General features: G+C 38.0%; 1 protein-coding gene and 1 long non-coding RNA gene across 11 annotated transcripts in view; one reads left to right on the forward strand and one right to left on the reverse strand.

The window, feature by feature from the left end:
• Positions 1-14,943, forward strand: part of MECOM (MDS1 and EVI1 complex locus) — a 286,040-nt gene that overhangs the window by 104,758 nt on the left and 166,339 nt on the right. For 2 of the 9 annotated variants that reach the window (XM_082393891.1, XM_082393892.1), the window contains exon 1: positions 14,138-14,274. The exons of the other annotated variants lie outside the window; for them this stretch is intronic. The gene's annotated coding sequence lies outside the window, so the exon portion shown is untranslated. Of the gene's footprint in view, positions 1-14,137; positions 14,275-14,943 lie in introns of those variants that run through there. 9 annotated transcript variants of the gene reach the window in all.
• On the reverse strand, positions 8,200-14,195 carry LOC309629819. Of its 2 annotated transcripts, XR_014245239.1 has the most exons (3): positions 14,055-14,195; positions 11,770-11,854; positions 8,200-9,567 (listed from the first exon to the last, which is right to left on the reverse strand). It is a non-coding gene; the product is annotated as an uncharacterized lncRNA (long non-coding RNA). The 2 variants fall into 2 exon arrangements; XR_014245240.1 differs by having other exon boundaries at positions 8,200-11,854.

Consider the following 14,943-nt stretch of genomic DNA (forward strand, 5'->3'; position numbering starts at 1 on the left):
TCTGCATCACAGAAGTCACCTGGGTGTCACACCCTGAGGAACTCTGGGTTAATGTGTGGTGAACAGAAATATCAAGTTTATGCCCATAGGGTAGTGTTCATTGGCATGAGCTTAAGCACAGAAAAAAATGGCCTTGATAGTGTTAATTTTTTTATGGGCAGTTGCACCTTGGCTGGTCTTGGAATGTTATCAGCACTGTTGCAGAACTAAAAATGTTACCCTGAGATGTTTTAAAAGGGCACTAAATATCTGGTTTTAAAACACAGACGTTAAAAGCAGTATAAACTTGGAAAGCCTTTTTTGGTTGTTGTTGTTTTAATTTTGGAGTGTTAAAGCTGCCTTTTCCTTCCCTTTCTCAATAAGCAGTTGTTTGGCTCGGTAAGCTAAATGATTCTTTGATGATATGACATTGAGATGCTTCTGCTTTGACAAAAATATGTCTGGTGATGAGACCCTGCCCCCTTACCAGGACACTTTGGCTTCACAGGCCGTGCTCAGAGCTGGGGCTGCACACTCCCTGTGTGCTGTGCCAAGGACAGTCCTTTGATGTAGAGGGAGTGGCTCTCAAGGAGGATGGGCATCATTTCAGACCGCGACCGCTTGAGTTCAGCGCATGCTCAGAAAGCAAACTGCCATACCAGGGGCACCTGTCCCTGGGGATAGCTGTCCTCTGGGATTGACTCTCACTGGAGAAATGAGACTAGTCCCTACTACTGTCCGCAGAGAGAGGGGTCTCAGGACAGGGACGGTGGTACCTCACACGTAAATGAGGCCAAGGAAGCCTCCACTTCTTGTCCTCACTTTTAAAACATAAAAGCGGTATTATAAAAAAATTGAAAAATTGAAAACGACTTCACTCTCTTATGTTTGGCTTGACTCCGCCTGATTAACTTTCTTACCGTTTCAACTATTTCTTGCTTAATATTTTATCTTAAATATGGGCCTATGTTTTCCCATTAACTTTATAATTATTATTGCAATTATAGGTGTTAGTCTATCTGTGTACAATAGTTTAGTTACTTTCACCCCTATTATTAGTCTCTTGCATGATTTATAATTTTATACCACGAAATGTAACACTACAAGTAAACTAACAAATGTAACTTTTACCTGTCATTGATATGCATTTAGGACAATTTCCAACAATAGAATTATAAAGACAAAAAGTATAAACATCAATTGTTTTGTACATACTATACGTATTTTATGTATCTGTATCTATTTCTTTCCCTGCTTTTTTACAGGGTTCTAACAGTTTTCAAAGCCTCTAGCATACGAGTGTACTTACTTGCACTGAATTTAATATTTAAAGTATATTTTAATATATAAAATTTAAAATTATAATTAGATATACAAATTGTATAAATTGTATATATATACATATCTATATATATATATACAGATATAATATGGAATACTAAAATTTCTTTGTTATGAACTTCAATTATCTTGAAGATGAGTAATTTGTTCATGTACTTAGGATTTGTTTTTCTCTTATTTGAATATCTATTCCTGTTCTCTCTCTATTCTAGTTTTTATAAATTTGACTTAGCAAGTTAGCTAGATGCCAACCCTTTGGTATAATCCATCTTTTAAAACTTTATCATTTATTATCTGGATTCTGATGCTAGACGCTAGGCTAGTACATTGTTCCTTTCTGATTGGGGGTCAGTGAGTTTGTAAATATTTTGTATTATCCATTTTTATTGTGTGTGCTTGAACGTACACTGTGAAATAATTCCTTTTTAAATGACCATTAGGAAAATGCCCACAACACCTATGCTTTGGGCCAAGTGAGTGTGAATAAAAATTAGATAAATATTTTGAAAATTTAAATATATAAAAATTTATATATATGATATATATATATAAATTATACATATATACATATGAATATGAAGGCAAGATTTAGACAACACTATTTCTGAGTCCACTTAATGGCAAGCTGTGCCATAATGAAGCCTACTCTCTTTTTAAAGTCCAAGTAAAACTGAAGACACCAAAGGTTTAACGTAACTAAAAAGAGCACCGAAGAACTAGCATAATTAGCTTTAGGTGTCAGAGAAGTCTTACACAAGTTGAGGAGCTACTCAAGGCGTACTTGAACGCCAGAGGTAAATGATACCTTCATTTTCCTGGCATCAAGTGAGGCTGGGGTTAGAAGCCCTGTTACAGAGAGCGGGACCAGCACTTTTACTAGGCAGAGTGCCGAAAGGTTAGGAAACCTGTTCTCATTTGGCAGGAGATTACCTGGAATCCAGTTGTGTTTTCTGCCATGGTTAACCTGTAAAGCATGGTGATAGTTTTCATTTTTCAGTCACACCATGAGTGTGTTTTGAGTTCATCATAACTAAGCTTAATGCATTCGAACTAGAGCATTTTGTCCACGCCATATTCCAAATTTGTTAGCAAGGAGATTTTTTAATAGGTGACTTCTATCACAACGAATCAATCAGCTGATATTTTTTCTTTTTCAAGCTGGATGCAAAGATGTAAGATAGAGAAATCAGAAATCTTTTTCAGAGAGTTAGAAACTTGGCCCTGGGATGCCAACCCTCATTTAATCATTAACTTAACCTGCTACCTAAGGTAGATACAACATTCAACAAACTCTCCACGCCTAAGCATATTAATCTTGGAAAACGAGGGCAACCACATAATGGCAGCCTGACCACCAAGGAGCAGCATTAGAACATGCAAGTAAGCGCATGGAAAATGGGCTTTGGTGTACTGAGAGTAACCCCACTCACAGTATTATGATATAGTAATTTTATATATTATATATCTACATTACAGTAATGTATATAGTAATAATGCAAAGTATTATTCCAAAACTGAATATGAGGTGCTTATTCCCTTTATTCCTTAAAGAACTCCTTGACAATTCAGCACCTTGGTCTAACAATTCCAGACTTGACTTGCTGCTGTTTACTAATTAAATCCACTCAGTAATTAGAAAGAACTCGTGTGTCTCCCCTGTCCCCATCCCCCTCCCTGCCTGAACTTCTTAAACAAGCATTGGGTGTGTGGTAAATGGTGCGTTTTAATAAATGTTTTGTAAAGGCCAATTATTCAGTCAATATTGAATCCTGTGATAGGAAATACAGCTGCGTAGCTACAGGGAAGATGTCTACATACTGTTGGCATCTGTTTGCTAGGTAATGTTCTTAAACGGCCTGGCCTTCCTCCAAACTTTGATTATTCATAAATCTGTTGAGTGTGGTAAATTGCACTATTAGCGTTTAATCTTTTATTGAAGCAAACTCAGGAGACTGAAATCTATTTGCTTTAGCAAGCTTGTTCACTGATAAATATATGATTTAAAATTTTCCTTTTGTGAATTCCTCAGTGCAAGAAAAACACAGCTGGGCACGGCACAAATCATATTTATCTTTTCATTAACTAAAGTACAAGAAGATAGTATCATTGGAGGCTTATAAGGAGGGATTGCTAAAGAACAGTCCTCCTCCTGTTTGCACACCCACTTGAGAAAAGCTTTCCAAACAAGTATTTGAGATACTTGTGAGAAAAGCTGGTTGAATCGTCAAAAGAAGACCAAGGGAATGCATATAAGGTAGTTGGATTTCAGATAACATTTTTCCCCTGAGTGTTCAGATTGGTTAAATATTAGAGGAAGGGAGATAATGACACTGTTTGCCGCCATAAACTTAGACATATATCTTTTTTCACAAGGTTGGTATGAAAGGCATATCAAAGATTTTCCATCCCAGATGCTTTAGTTTCAGTGTGGTAAAGGGCACTGTAGGTAGAGAAAGATTGCTTGGCTCTGCCAGACGGGGACATAGAAACTTTATATAGACTTAATAATGGATATGATTTTTTGCTTCTTGTGAAGAAAACAATAAACTAATTGGCTGTCATTGTGGGATTTTTAAATACACATATTTAAAATTTTTCAGCATTATTCCCTCTGCTAGCAGGAAGGTTATGAAAAATTCTGTGAGATTTTTGAGGGTGCTTATTTGCAATGTGCACTAAACCAGGCCATTAGGGGAAATCTTCCTGAATGGAATAAGTGACTTCTGGCTTACATGTGTTAACAATAAATTCTTCAGTTGGGAGAGTAAGATGAAATTACAGGAGTCTTCCCCAATTTTCCCTGCATCTCTGGATCACGAGGAATGACATTGTGTTTCTCTAGTACCTCCAACCCGTGGCAAAATGGCATATACACAGTAGGTGGCTAATAACTACAGATTGTGTACTCTTGCAGAAATGTTGGACTCTGCAAAAATGGACTGTGCTATAGATATGTTCTTCCGTCACCTTCCTGCCACACCCCAGGAGCACTCAAGAAGAAGTAGGGGGACTAAAGAAGGGAGGCTCCTTTCCAGCCAAGGGCAGCAGAGCTCCAACCACCTTGAGCTCCACCCTGACCCAGGGCTCCCCCCAGATAGGCTAATGCTCCATCGTAAGAGTGGAACAGCCTGGGCCGGGGTTAATCTCTTCCCTACTGCCCACCCTCCAAGGCTCATAAGTCCCTTTCCTAAATAGAGCTAAAAGAAGGCAAAGGCAACTCCATCTTGCCTCAGTTTACCTATCCTAGTCAGAGTCTCCGAGAGGCCAAAATATTTTCTGTTAGTGATGGCATTTATTAAAACATTAGCTTACTTTAATTAAAACTTGTTTAAACTGTCATCTGCTGGTCTGTGGATTCTAGGGTTTGTAAACTACTTGTCCTTCTTATTCTTCTTTTATTTTAAAATTCACCAACCCAATATTAAGTTTTTTCTTTTTCACATGAATGTTTAAGGATGGTATTGGAAAAGTAAAGATGGGTAGTTAAAAATCACAACTAGTAAAATGAAAGGTGTTTTCTTAATATCATTCAGCCCAACTCAATATAAAGAGAAGAGAACTGAGGTCATGAGATGTAAAGAGAGTTTTTCAAAGGCCACATGGTTCATGGAAGGGCAAGGACTAGAAACCAGGCCTCGAGCCAATACTTTGTCAACTTCCTTGTTTTTATCTGTATGAGTAACAGAAACTCCAAAATAGTGGCTTAAAATTTAAAAGAAGTATGAAGGCTGGCGGCCAGTCATGGGTACGGCAGTTCTATGTTGTCATTAGGAATCCCGATCCTTATAGCTTCCTGCTGTACTGTTATTAGGTGTGACTGCCACCCGCGCGTTCTCAAGATGGTTGCAAAGTGCCGGCCATCTTGTGCACATTCTAAGCAAGAAAAATGTTAAGAACAACAAGGAAGAATGGTGCATGCCAGTAAGTCAGTTCCCCTTGAAGGTCATTTCTGGAAGCCCCTACCCAGTGATAACTGTATATCTAATTGACCAGAACCAGTGCAGCTGCAAGGCAAGCTGGGAAATGTAGTCCTTCCTTCCTTCCTCCCTCCTTCTCTCCCTCCCTCCTCCTTTCCTGCCTGCCTCTCTCTCTCTCCCCCACCTTCTTTCATGCCTTAAATAATATTGGATCTATTATTAGTAAGGTCAAAAAGAAGAATTGATATTGGGCAGGCAACTTTTTGTCTCTACACCCCTATGTTTCGTATTAAGCAATTACTTTAGGGTCTGGAAGCATAATATTTTACAATATTTTTTCTTTAATGGTATTTCTTCAAATTGCCAGTATGAAAACACCAAGTATAATATGGGATCAGATATCGCTTTATGTGAATGAAACAATGGGAGGATAACTTAGGAACTATCATGTCTGAATTGTGTGTTGTCTTTCCCTGTTCAGTGAGACGTTGTTTCCATTGTTTCCATTGGCTTGAAAGTGAGCCTGGCAATGAATACCACGCTGACCTCACTGAGGCATGCTTCGTAGATAACTAATGAAGACCATTTAAATATTTAGAAGTAAATAGCAAATAGTTTGCTTACTTCACCCTACATATTTTATGGGTACATAATTTTCAAATGCCTGAAATTGCAACTCATATTAAGTAATTTAGGTTCATGACTAACAATGACAGAATCTCTCAGGCCCTACTGAGAGGAAGTAAACTTACTAATGCATAACTTTACCAGCAGATGCATTTGTGGGCAACACTGCGGAGAATTTATTTGCCAGTATCTTCATTGGTCATGAGATTTATGGTGCTGTCTGGCTATGAACTTGTCTCTAACTAAGGTTAGTTTCCTCTGTTAATTCCTTTTATTTATGTTGATTTTAATCTAAGATAATCATTTCGAGTAAGAAATAAAGTGAAAACCCTCCTGAATGTCAGACTGGCAGCTGTGTTCCTCGTAACTAGCACACTCTATGTATAGTGTTTGTTCTTGGCAGGATACAGATTAGAGACTTCTGGAGACATCAAGGAGGTTTCGAGAAGCAATAATGCTGGGAGGCTCCCACACCCGGAAATCCATTAATGTCACTGTGTCCTCTTAGTGGAGAATGGCTTTACAGCCTGGCGCTCCTGACTCCTTAGCCACTGACTACCCCAGTGCCATAGTGAAGAGGAAGAATTGGAATGTGATATGTCACGTGGTGTGCATGGGAAAATGTAGTCAACAATGGGGTTGAACCCAGCCTCTTCCATTAGACCTTTCGTAAAGTATTTGACTCCATATGCATTAACTTACCACTTTGTTCTCCTTCTGGTGTTCTCTGATGTCACACACCCCTTCACTCCAATCTCTAACCTGAAAAGAACCTAACAGCAAGGCTTGTGAGCCTGAATCTTCCAATGATTATCGCTGTGTCAAATTCCAAACTCACCATTTTGAAAATTGGACCTTTACAACGACAAGTTAGAGACAGTAATATTAGAATCTATAAAACATCAGAGCGCCTCTTAAGTGTACTTTGCCAGATAATTGTTGCACATTTTTGCTATCGAGCAGGAATATTGTGAATATATTGATTTTCAAATGACAGAGTGTCTTTGGAGCCCATCTCTGTCTGCACGCACGGCACGTCCGGCTGCCTGTCTGGATTCCATCATGCCAGCTGCCATATCTTATCAGTGCAGAGCCCTATGAAGAGGATCCTATATATTAGCCACAACATGACCTGTGTGACCAGGATCAGCCCCGCCAATTACCCCACTGATGGTGCAGTGATTTAGAATGAACAGCTCAAGGATGCCATTATTTACCATATATCATAGCCCAGGATAAGGTTGACAAAAATCTTTCCCCAAAGATTGGGGTTTTATATATCAAGAATATTGGCAGCTGAGCTTTCTCTAACTTCTTTCTGTTTTGCTGCCGCTTAAGCAGATCCTAATTGGTAGAGATCCTGACAGGTCCAGCTCCTGACTAACATAACTACTCAGAGCAACAGTTAGTCCTGAGCATGTCCCCAGCCAGGCTCCTGGCAGGAGTCCATGGGTATAATCTCCTTCCTTTGGCAGCTGCCTGAGCGACAGTCTATGGAAAGGATGAGAGTGGGTCTCTGTTTAGCACTTTAGGTTTAAATACTTGTTCTTTACGTAGAAAGCTTCAAAAACTTGTGAAAAATAAATAAATTAAGCCAGTATAGTATGTGCTGATGTGGACATTGTATTTGAAGCAGAGATGCATCTCGTAGTGGAAGGGAATGAGATGCTACAGGAGAAATGGCCCCTAATTATCTGTGTGTCTTAGGTAAGTTACTTAACGTCTTTGGATCTGCTTCCTTATCTACTTAGCAAGCGTTTGGATTAGATGGCTTCTAAGACCCCTTCCCTTCTAACATTCTGTGGTTCCATTTGGAGTAGATAGTTTCAGAAATGCAATCATATTTGTACCTGACACTTCGCTGTTTTAAAATTTATTGGTTTTTAAAAATTTATTGCACCATTATTTCCACAAAGTACCTGAGGCAGCTTGCAAGAAAAATACAGGTACCAAAAAACAAAAAACAAAAAAACAAAACCCAAGACTATTATCATAAGAGAAATACTGAAGAGTAAAAGAAGAAGGGGGAAGGCAGCATATTTAATAACCAATTCTGGAAAGAACTATAAGAAAGTACTGACTCTTTATCTCTGAGCTTCCCAGCAACCAAAGCAAAAATTTATGGAAGAGAAAATGGCACATGGTGGTGTTTATTTTCCCATGTTGCATGTTAGATTCAAAATTTCCCCAGGGATTTAGAAGTTAAGTATATCATGACATTGGGAAAAATCTACTTAGATTTCAGGTTTTAATTCTAGGGCTATCAATCCTGCACTTGGAATACCTAACATCTGAATCTATCCTGCATGGAAGTGTTCATATTCCTTTCAATCTGTTAATTAATACCATAGTTTATTTTCCTATCTCTACATTTACTTTAACTAGCGTCCTGGGCCAGAGTTGTTTTTTTCCACATGGAATAAAAAATAGTTTTTGTTTGTTATCTTTCTATCAACGTAGTATGAAATTTAACATATTAAAAAGAAGCAAAAATAATTTTACTTAATAATAAATCTTTCATTAAGAGTGTAGGATTTATACTCATGTTCCCCTATTTCCCCGATTCCTTTATGCTAAATCAGGGAAAGGGACATTATTAAGCAAGCAACGGGTCCTTGTTTTTAGCTATTATAAGCAACCTTTTTTTTTTTTTTGGCTGGTTATGTTTTTTTAAATTTTTTTTATTTATTTATTTTTTCTTTTCCATAGTAATTTATTTGTTCCCTTTAAAGTACATTTATTTTTTTTAAACATCTTTATTGGCGTATAGTTGCTTTACAATGGTGTGTTAGTTTCTGCTGTATAACAAAGTGAATCAGCTATACGTATACATATATCCCCATATCTCTTCCCTCTTGCGTCTCCCTCCCACCCTCCCTATCCCACCCCTCTAGGTGGTCACAAAGCACCGAGCTGATCTCCCTGGTATGCGGCTGAGCTATTATAAGCAATCTTTACTAATCTTTGATAGTCTAACTTCCATTTACTTTAAGAAAGCAAACATAATTTTCTTTCCTATTTCAGCGGTGAAATTAATTGGAATCTAGAATTAACTTTCTCCTTTCTTTCAGCCATCCTATTTATGAGTAAAAGAATGTTTAAAAGTAGACTCTGTGTGTGTGTATGTGTTTGTGTGTGTGTGTGAAGTGCTCTGTATATGATCGAAAGAGAGATTTACACAAGGAGCACCTGCTCCTTCCATTTTCAGTGACAGGACTTAAATACCTTTTATCTTGAAGAAAAAGTAACAAATAGCTAATGTATACTCAGCTCATTGTTAAAGGGTGATTTATGAGTTTTCCTGTTTGGGATCAAGAGAAAAGACAGGAGAAAGTGTTTGGGAAAGAGGCAGCCGAACTGGGGCAAGGAGTGCCCATCCCCAGCCCTGCTCCAGCCACTGCAGAGGTGGTAGGTAGCAGCCTGGTGCATCTTTAACATCACTCCTTGTCTCCTATGTAGGAGATGTGCCTCTTTGGGCAAAAACAAAACAAGTTCATTCTTTCTGTCACTGTATTAGTCACAGTCATTAATGTCAGTTGCCTCAACAGACAAATCCCCCAATCTCATGGCTTAGCACAGCAACAGTAGATCTCTCGCTCCATCAGTGTTCAGTGCTGGTTGGTGGAGGTTTCTCCAGAAATGAGCTTGAGGACTCAGGTTTCTTTGTGATGCTACCATTGCAACACAAGGCTTGATAATTACCCTGGGAGAGGAAGAGAGCAATGGAGAAGAATCACCAACTCTAAAGTGCCTAGACTCAAGTGACTCATCACCTTTGTTTACCTCCCATTTGTCATACTCAGTCACATGGCTCTAGCTCAGTGTAAGAGAAGCTGGGAAACGAGGGGATTAAATAAGGAATTGATGTGATATGGGAACTGGAGACATCATTTCCTTGATATCTGAGAAACATGTTGTGTAACCTAAAATTGATTTCCATAATGAGTCAGAGAAGGTTTCCTGGAGGAAGCAGTTGAGCTGAGCTTTTCCATTTGAGTAGGAGTTTGGTCAAGAAGGGCACTTTAGGCACAAAGGCCTATTCTCCTGTTGTGATAGTCAAATACCAAAGTATGTGCCAGTATGCTGTGAAATAAAGGCATATTGTTATCAATAATGTGCTTTTGGTCAGCAGCAGTCTTCGGCCAGGAGTGGCAAAGACTTATTATTTTTAAAATTTAGGATGTTGCTATTAGAAGTTACAGTGGAAGCTCCTATAGAGCAGCATGTCTTTCTTCTGATCTCTCCACCAACTTTTCCAAGCACCTGGATCAGGGCCTGGTCCAATCTAGACATTCCATAATTATTTGATGAGCAAATAATGGAACTTGCAAAGGACTCAGCCCAGTGTGTCTATTTCCTTTTTCCTGGAAAAAAAGGAGAAGCTGACTGTGGCTGATCTACACAGAACTTTGAATGACTTACATCAATAATTTGACACACTGCACAATTAGTCAATATACATAGTGCTCTTTATGCATGTAAAATCTGATATTGAATAAAAGCCAAAGAAATATAGTTTAGATCTTTTAGTAAAATAAATTTTTTGTCTTCTAGAATATCACTTTGGCTCTTATAACAATGTAAAATTATATTAATTTAACTTTTATTTAGGATCTACTATTTCAGACAGAGGCTGTTAATGTTTACACTGTTTATAAAGAAACAACTTGACAGGAAAATTTATTATGCAAGTAGGATTCCAAAGAGAATGAACAAACTACTTAGGGAAAAAGTAGTCTATGATCATGGAATGTTTTTCATTGTTTCTTTCTCATATCCTTGGAATCATTAGAACCAACAGCTAGTCTATACACTGAATTCTGACACACATTAAGGGCCATCTTTTCATTAATGATTTGTTGAACATCTGTCCTAAGTATGACTAAGTAGTTTAAAATATTCAGTGACAAAATGCATTAACAAGTGACAACCAAACCTGTTTCTCCGCCTGCAAGGAAATTTAAGAATAACTATTTATCCTGTCTTGTTTCTCTCAGAAACTCCTGTATTGACCAACAAATAGAAAAATCTAGATTTTGTTTCAACATATATTATCATCCTTGACAAGTGTAGAAACTGAAAAGGAGGGAAAAATAAAGCTCAGTGTATAGCTATTTTAGCAGACTTTGATCATGTTGGAATATGGGCAGTGAATAAAGACTGATAAACTCATAGAGTTCTTTGCCATGAAGGCTACTTTAGCGTGAAGCCAAAAAAATGAGAGGGGTAGGCTGACTTTTCACAGATTTAACCAAGAACAATGACACCATTTGCAACCACAGTACAGAGCCAAAAAAAATCATTGCCAGCATGCCAATGTATACTCCCTAGAGAAAAACTGGAAAATGAGAAACGCCTGTCAGAGATTAAGTTCTATTTCTAATGGGAGCTCAGAGCAGACTGATGTCTTTTTAATGAAAATGAACATATCACAACAGATGAGTTTTATTTGTTAGTTTCAATGTGAGCTCTTTAGAACTCTGGTCACTGGATATATGCTTTTTAAAAGGCAAATTTCACAATGTGATAAGCTTAGCCAATTTTGGAACCAATGTAAATGAAACATTTAGTGGACCAAATGTCAGGGAATCCAGCATTATCAAAAAATAAAGGAACACAAAGCTATTAATACCAACTGATAAAAAATTAGAGATTAATGACCATTTTCTCCATTTTATACATGCTTTCATCATAATAGGTAACATGTAAATAGTTACTTTGTGTCAGTCACTATTCTAAGCACTTTATAAGCATTAACTCATTAAACTCTCCTAAGAACCCATTTTACAGGGGACAACACTGAGGCGCAAATAGATTAAATAACTTGATCAAGGTCACACAACTAGTGAGCTGTGAAGTTGAGATTTGAATCCACATAATCAGGCTCCCGAGACGGGGCACTTACCTCAGTACACTCCTCTGCTTTTAGTGAATATATTCTTCGTTGAATGCTTTTGGTCAATATTCCCTGGACTCAAGTAGGCCTTACACTGAAAAATAGAAGACATTTTGAGGAAAAGAAGAGAAAGCATGATCACAACAGAACCAAAAAACCTAATCATAATATTAAATGCCGTTCTCAGGACTGATCTTTAAGCCAGACATATTGGATAACATAAGTTTTCAGTCACTACCTTAAGATATGTGGGGAAAAAAAATTGAACCATGGAGAGTTGCAAAGTGGTAGCTATTAGGGCAGCCCAAATTGTTTCTCCAAGAGAAAGTAGCCAGCAGTTAAGAAAACAAAAACAAAAAATGTGTAGGACAATTTGCCCTATTGTCTTGGCTTCTGTTTTGGCTCCCTTGACCTGGTAAATATGACACAACTCATTAGGACAGACCTTGATAGAGGAAGTGTCGGCCATAGTAGCTCAATATGTCAACTTGAAGAATTTTATTCATTAATGGTAAAGTAGACAGTGACTGAGATTTGGGATTCCAAACCCCAGATACCACATTGTCAGTGTCCAGTGTGTGGCCTCAGTCTTATCTATAAAATAGGAATGCTAAAATGGTCGCTTTATTGGTTTTTTTTTAAGTGTTAAATGAGATTAAACGTGGGTACATTATGAAGGCACTTTTTAACTGAAAACAGGTAATAGTTGATATTATTAATCTTAAATACCTCCATGTGACTTGATAGGTTTTAGAATTCTTTAGGGCAGTGGAGGTGCTTAAATTCTTTGTGTAAAATTTTCATTTTGTGACTTTGAATGACATAGTCGTATTGATCACTCCCCATTCACAGAAAACTGGTATGGGTATACTCAGAGTTGCTAGACAAAATCCCTGAAGAAGTATCATCTAAAAGGTGAGCTAGTACAACCTAACCAAAACAACAACAACAAAAGAAAAAAAAAAAAAAACCCCAAAAGCAATAACTACAGCAACAAACTCAGAAGCACAAAGGTCGGAGAAAGGAGCCAAGAAGGATTTGGTGAAGGGGTTGGAGCAGGAGAGGTTAATCCTTGGTTTAATATGGCAATCAACTCAGCAGAATTCAGGAGAACAGCAATGGAGATAGCAATGGATTTATCTTTTTTTAAATGAGCAACTGGAAATAATCTATGACTTAGGCAAGTTGCCTTACTTCCCTGGGCTTCAATTTCAAAGCTATGAGAAAAAGATGATTGTGAGTAAATAAACTCTAAAGTACCTCCTACCACTACACTCTGGTTTTTACGATCGTTCTATGATTCTACCTCAATGTATTTGTCATGAATTTCTAAAATCTGCTTTTTCTTTTAATGCATTCATTACCTCTGTTTGCACATGGTAGTTGCCTTCTTGTGAAATAAGATATCAAGATAGGCATGTATCAAAATACAATATATATTTGACATCTCTAAAGAAAGTAGAAGCAATTAACCACATAATTCAGGCAGCTGTTCCACAGTTCACTGGTCTTACTTGATGGTGGAGAAGAAGCCAAAATATTATGTGATAGAAGGAAAAAAGGGAAGGAAGAAGAGAATAAACCAAGGTCTTTCTTTAGAGAAGTAATCATTTTCACCCTCCTTGGCTGAGTTGCCATGGTCCCCAAATCGGAAGAATTAGTATCGAAAAATTGCGCAAAAATTGGTCTACACGAAGTTTGGGGATTTTCTTCAATGAGGCCCTGAATAAAAACCTTAAGATTACATAGCTGACTAGCCTCAGTCTAACACTGCATAGAATAAACTGTTACTCCAACACAAATACAGAATGGTAACAGGAGATTGATCAACTTTGGTAGAAAATTTCAGCTTTGATGCCAGAAATTCAAAATTATCCTGGCAGAGGAGAAGGATACACTTAATGTTTTCTGGAGGAAGCATGCAAATTACCTCATTCTTAAACATTCCCTGGAGGCCATTATTATTTTTTTATCCCATTCCCAAGCATTACTCACAAAGTGGTGGAAAGGGATGACCAATTTCTTAAAATGCTCTTGACAGTGTTTGGTGTTTATAATGTATATTGTAGCCTTAGCTGGAGGCCAGGTACATTTACACCAGGCTATTTATACTTCTCTAGCTTTGTTCTGCTCTGTCCTTTCCTTTCCTTTCCTTTCCTTTCCTTTCCCTTTTTCCTTCCTCCCTCCCTCCCTCCCTCTTTCTTTCTTTCTTTCTCTCTTTCTTTCATCATGGATATCGTTTTAATTCAGTTTTTTAAAACCAGCTCTAACATCTTATGAGTCACTCGTCTTACATCCATTATCACTGTGCTGGCCGTCTCCCTGGAAGGTTGCCATGAAGCAGTCTCTGCCCAGCTCCAGCTCTTCCTGCCCTAGGACTTATTTCAGGAGAATCAGCATCTTGGCATCTTGGAAGTTAGATGGCTGTAAGCCTGCTCTGATGGGACTGGGACCCTTGGAAATTACAGCTCCGTTTCCACATCTGTAAGATCCTGGAAATGAGGGTATGAGAAGGTAAGAGCAGGGAGCCTCGACGCTCTCTTCCATCTTTCCTGTCCTGTGGTTCAGAGCTTACCTTTCTGAATTTCCTTCTGCTGCTGCCTGAGCATATCTGCTGGATCCAGCTTAAAACACTTTGATATCAACATCCAACAACTCCCCGAGTGGAAACATGTCTCCTCTTAGACTAGTTCCATCTTCTGCCAACTTGAAATCTGTGCTATTGAATCCATTTATTTTCCTCTTACATTCTCTCAGTAAATGGCATGTCCTGCATAGCACTTGATTCCTTAAAATCACTGTTAGAAATATTTGATCAAAGAGTAAAATCATATGTTGGTGCTGGAATGTGTATGCCACTGAATTACTTTTATATCAGGATAACTTATATATAACCTGGAATTTTAAGTTCAGTAGAACAGGCAATGCATTTGTTTGGAGGGCAGGACCATTAAAGTCAACTATTTTTTTTCTTGTTTGAATTGGATAAGATTGTACTATGTCCTTTACGTCACAGTAGCACCCTAGTGGTTATCATATTGCATTAGTTACATGAGTTTTCAGGGAACATTATACAGTATATACTGCCTCCAGTAAATACACCAGTCATGCTTATGGTTACATAGTCAGCGCCAGGAAATTTAGGATGACATTCCCTGCAGGTTAGTAATTCTACCCATTATT

The sequence above is a fragment of the Balaenoptera borealis genome (genome assembly GCF_965194805.1).
Source record: "Balaenoptera borealis genome assembly, chromosome: 5".
Taxonomy (NCBI): Eukaryota; Metazoa; Chordata; class Mammalia; order Artiodactyla; family Balaenopteridae; genus Balaenoptera; species Balaenoptera borealis.